This window comes from Nannospalax galili, unplaced genomic scaffold (assembly GCF_000622305.1).
Source record: "Nannospalax galili isolate Female #2095 unplaced genomic scaffold, S.galili_v1.0 scaffold2324, whole genome shotgun sequence".
Lineage (NCBI taxonomy): Eukaryota > Metazoa > Chordata > Mammalia > Rodentia > Spalacidae > Nannospalax > Nannospalax galili.
The window spans coordinates 92,516-98,515 of record NW_008351545.1 but is presented as its reverse complement, the minus strand read 5'-3'; positions in this window follow the sequence as shown (position 1 = coordinate 98,515).

The window sequence follows — 6,000 nt, the reverse complement described above, 5'->3', positions numbered from 1 at the left end:
TTCTTGATCTTTACCAGCGACACATCAAACAAAGTTTTAATATCCAGAATATATAACAAACTCAAAAAACAGAGAATCGAGAAAGGAAGTAACCCAATTAAAAGATAGGCTAAGGAGTTGAACAGAGAGTTCTCAAAAGAATAAGTAAATATGGCTATGATACATCTTAAAAGATGTTCAACATCACTAATAATTAGGGAAATGCAAATTGAAACCACTTTACGATTTCATCTTATCCCAGTCAGACTGGCTAAGATCAAGAGAACAAATGATACCAAATGTTGGAGAGGATGTGGGAAAAGAGGAACACTCATCCACTGCTGGTGGGGCTGCAAATTGGTTCAACCCATATGGAAAGCAGTGTGGAGAGCCCTTAAAAAACTACAAACGAACCTACCATTTGACCCAGTTATACCACTCCTTGGCATATACATCAAAACTCATCCTATTGCAGAGATGCTTGTACATCCATGTTTGTTGATGCTCTTTTCACAATAGGTAAGAGATGGAAGCAACCTAAGTGTCCCTCAATTGATGGGTGGATAATGAAAATGTGATAGATAGATGACAGATAGATAGATAGATAGGTAGATAGATAGATAGATAGATAGATAGATAGATAGATAGACACATATATGTATATGTATCATGAGGGAGAAGAATTTAGTTTAGGTCACAGTTTCATGGTGCGGAAGGCATGACTGCTGTGACCAGCTTAGACAGAAGCTTGTGGTGTTCACCTGCTAGTATCTTGATGGATCAGAAAGCAGAGAGGTTGGGCTGGACCCAGGCTGGCCTATAGCCCTGCAGTCCCACCCCTTTAGCTCTGTTTGCCAGTGAGGTTACATGTCTAAAAGTTCCCACAACCTCCCAAAACAGTGCTACCAGCTGGGGACCAGGTTGAGACACACGAATCTGTAAGGACTTTTACATTTAAGCCATAACATTCCATCTCTGGGCCCCATAGGATCATGGCCATCTCTTGATGCAAAATTCATTCGGCCCAGCTTCAAAAGTCCCCCCAATCTTATACCTTGTAACATACTCAAATGTCTAAAGTCTCTAAGACTCAAGGTGACTTCTTAACTTTGAGCCCCTATAAGATCTAAAAACAAGTTATGTGCTTCCAACATACAATAGCACAGAATAAACATTCCCATTTCTAGAGGAATAAATGAAGGTCTAACAACAAAATATAAGGCCAAAGCAAAACTGAAACCAAGCAGGGAAAACACCAAACCCTGCAACTCATGCCTGGCACCCAAGACTTATGTTGGCATCATCTGGGCTCAACAGACTTGTAGGCTCACCCAAAACTGCTCTGTTGCTTGTTTTTATGTTTTTGGGGACAGGTCTTGCTATGTAGCCCTGGCTAACCTGGAACTTGCTATGTAGATCAGGCTGGCCTAAACTCATAGAGATCCACGGCTTAAACTCACAGAGATCCATCTGTTTCTGCCTTCCCAGAACTGGAATTAAGGATGTTACCATGCCAATCCTGTTTTGTTGCTTGATCTTATCAGTTTTAAGCTTTACTAGGGAGATTAGAAGCAGAAGAGCAGGCAAGGTGATCCGGGGAGCAAAGGCGAGTGAGGCAGTCACAGGCAAGGAGAGCCAGCACCATGTGAAGCTGGAAAAGTCAAGAAACGGATCTCTCCCCTAAAACCTTGACCTTGATTCAGTCCAGTGAAACTGGTTTGGACTTCTGAATTTCATAACTTTTTGAGAATAAAATTGCAAGTCTTTCTCTTTCCCTCACTCTTTCCCACCCTTCCTAAGGGCTCATGTACCCCAGGCTAGGCTTAAGCTCACTGTGCAGCCAAGGATGACCTTGAACTGATCTTCCTGCCTCCATCTCCAGAACCATGCACCATCACACTCAGTTTACTGGGGATCAAACTAGGGCTTGGTGCATGCTAGGCAAACACTCTACAAACTGAGCTACAACCCCACCTGACTTTCACCAAGTTTGTAGTAATTTGCTACAGGAAATTAGCACAGATTTAAGTATAGGAAATAAAGGTGCAACTTTAACAAATGTATAAAGTCTTTAGAACTGAAAAGTGAGCAGTGACTAGAAGAATTTTGAGGTTCACAATGGAGAAATGTATACTTTGACCTGCCTATAGATAGGAATGTGGATGTTACAGATGCTTCTGATAAGGGCTTTGCAAGAAATGGGGGAAATGTTATTAAAAACTGAAGAAAAATAGGCAAAAGATCTGAATAGACATTTCTCAAAAGAAAATGAATGTGGTGCACACCTGTAATCTCAGTAAGTAGGAGGCTGTGGAAGGATTGTTAAGTTTGGGACAAGCCTGGGATACACAGAGAGATCTTGTCCTGGAGACCCTGTCAAAAAAAAAAAAAAAAAAAAAAAAGACATAAGTGGCCAACAGGTATACAAAAAAAATCTACATAACTAATCATCATTGAAATTCCAATTAGAATCACAATGAGATATTATCTCACACCTACTAAAATAGATACTATAAAAAAAAGACTAAATCACATTCTGGGAACCTAAAAAAAGAAATAGAAAGTACTATAAAATAAACTGATATAATTCCCAAACTAAAAAACACATAATTATATTTTAGAATATAAATTCATAATTTATATATCTACTATAATTTTGAATATATTTACTGCCAGAGCTGTACTACAAAGCTTCAACAATATGTGAAATTTGTCACTGCTCCTTTAGTATGAGTTTGCCATTCACCCCCTTCCAAAGTCTCCAACCTATACAAAGTTATTCAGTGTAATCATGTTATTTCTTAAAGAAAGCAAGCTAATAATTTTCTTTAAAAGACAAAAAATAAGAATTGGAAAGGGTGCACACTGTTGGTAGAAATGCAGATTAGGATCTGTCTCCTGTTGTCACACCCTTCCAGTCTTAGTAAAATCTCTCTACTGCCCTCCAGAATATGTTTGGCTGCATTTAGGGCTAATCCAGATAATCCAGGGTAATCCCTTTATCTCAAAATCCTTATCTTAATAATTTTTTCCCTGAAAGAAGATTTACAGGTCCCAGAGACTAAAACCTGATATCTGTAGGGACCATTGTTTACCCTGTTACCAAGAAGGAAGGGCATGGGTCTTAGATGAGCACATTGGGGTGGGTTTCAGTGACATATTGCTAGGTCTGTAACTTTTGAAAAATATCTATTTTCCTCTGTTATTATTATTTGTGAAATGAAGAAAATGTTCGTATTTTTATTAATCTTACTATTTTAGTGATGATTCAATGAGAAAATCTACTTAAATGCTCCTGACACATAGTGAGAAGCTGTTCGTACATGTTAGCATGTTAGGTACTCAGCTTTTCTTGTCTGTGATATGCTTTTCTTTCTTTGCTTTTGTTTTTCCTTTATCTCACATTTCTCTCTCCTTTTCTTTCCTTCCTATTACTTTTCTGTCTTCTCTTTTTTGTCTCTTGGATGCCCCTCACCCCACCCTCCTGTATAACTTGCATCTTTCTCTTTTTCTCATCTAGGTCATGGTCTAGGAACTATACATACACAGACTTTTCTCTAACAAACACTGAGAGCTGCAGGGTTCTACCAGACTAGAGTCTGGTGCTGAACCCTTGACAGTAAGAATCAAGTGAGCTCTCTGCTTCCTGATCTGAGATGAACTTCTGACTTGAAGGTCTTCTGTGGCTAAGCAGGGTCTGTGAGTCACCAAACACCAACTTAGTTTATGAGAACACCAAATTAAGATCTCATAGGTTGAGGGTTTATTGCCACAAGGCTTCCCAGCTTCAGGAACTAGTCCTAAATTCCAAAAGGGACCACCTGTATTTCTGACCAAATAGTTGTAAGTTCTGGGTTCCCACAGCATCCTCTACATCTTCAATACTTTCTTTAAATAACTTGCAGAACTCAAGAAGATACCTTACCCATGTTTACTGAGTTATTATAAAAGATGCAGCTCAGAAACAACCAAATGAAAGCACTGTGTAGGTATGATACGGGGGGAGGAGCGTATGAGTGTCCTGTGCCTGTTTTGTGTGCACACTTCTCTCCACATTTTCAGTGCTCGCCACCTGAGAAGCTCTCTGCACCCTGTTTTTTAGGGCATTTTAAAGAAATTTCATTTCCTCAACACTACTAGCTAAATCATTGACTACTGATGATTAAATTCTATTTCAAGGTACTAATCCTCCTTAGAGGGCTTCAACTTTCTAATCATGCTTCGATTTTTCTAATAGCCAGTGACCATTTTGAAGCCACCTAGAAGCACCAGAGCCATCAGTCACCTCCTTAGCAAGTAAAAGACACTCCGTCACTCACGTTCGGGGAGCTTTGTACTGGCACTAGGGACAAAGACTAAAGGTTATCTTATTTACTTACAGACAGGGTCTCACCAAGTATCTGAGTCTAGCCTCAGCCTCTTGAGTGGTAGATTATAGATAGACACAATGCCACCATGCTCAGCTCTAAATGTGAAATACATTGTAGAGACAAAAGGTCAAAAATAAAGCTAAAAATCCCCACATTTTAACAATCAGACCCTGATCCAATGACTTGTGATGTCCTATGTAGACGTTTAGAACCTTACTCCCAGTGACTCATGGTGCCTGGCCCTAAATGACCACTCTCTAGAAAGACAAAAAATATACCATGTTACAAGATAGAAATGAAAAAAAAAAACAAAAAACAAAACCTTTTCCCACTGAACCTAAGCTCCATTTCCAGCTAGCCTGGTTGCTTTTACCTAGGTGGACTGGCCAGTGAGGGAAGGCTTGGGATCTGCCTGCTTCACTCCCAATGTTGAGGTTACAGGCATGTGCAGTCATGCATCTTTTTAGGGAGCTGAGGATTTGAACTGAGGTCCTCATGCTCTCAGAGCAAGTACTTTTAGCTTGTAGAGAAGGTACTGTTATCTACTGAGCCATCCCTGCCCAACCCCTGTAATGAAGCACTTCTAAAGGACGATTTTCAGACTTACCCTAAAGTACCTTTTCTCCCATTCAAAATGTCAGCATTTTTCTTTCCTCCTCCCACTTTTTCTTTTCCTCTCTCCCCTAAATAGCTTCGTGTTTCTCCATTTTTTTTTCAGAACTACCAAATCACCATCTACCCTGCAAGATCAACAATTCTTCAATATTATTTAAGACCCAACTCGGGCTCAAATTTCCCTAATTATCTCAAAATTGGTTGATGAACTAGGAGCAGTGGCCCACGCCTTTAATCTCAGCACTCTGGAATGAAAGGCAGGCAGATCTCTATGAGATCAAGGCCAGCCTGGTCTACCTAGTGAGTTCCAGGCCAGCTGAGACCCTATCCCAAAAAACAAAACAAAAAAAATAGTTGATTCTTAAGCAAAAATATCTGATAAATGTTCAAAATATGAGTATGTGTAGCCCATTACTAGCTGAAGTGTTATATGGTACAAGACGATTTACGTATCACAATATGGTTATTCACTCTCCTGTTGAGAGGTATTTGCTTTATTATGATTTTAAACTATTATGGAAAAGACTGGTATGAACATACAAGTCTTTTGTTGCATGTTTTCATTTTTCTTAGGCAAATACTTAGGAGTGGAATTGCTGGGGCATTGAATATAAGTGTTTAACTTTACAAAGAAATGGGGGCTGGAGAGATGGTTCAGCAGTTAAGAGAACTGACTTCTCTTGCAGAAGACCTGGGTTCAATTTTCAGCACCCACATGGTGGCTAACAACTGTTTATAACTCCAGTTCCAGGAATCCGATACCCTCTTCTGATCTCTACAGGCATTGCATGACACAGATGCACTTACATACGTGTAAGCAATATACTCATACACATAAAAAAACATAGTAAATTAAAAATACCGATAGTTCTCTAAAGTAGTCTCACCTATTTAACTCTTTAAATGTAGTATTTTCCATATTCATCTGCCTACAGCACCCCACACATCTAAAAGATAAGCAAGTTGGACTCGATAGACGTAAGATTCTTCCCTTCTTTGAGCAACAAGAGAAGCCAAGTCATTCAGAAGTAGAACT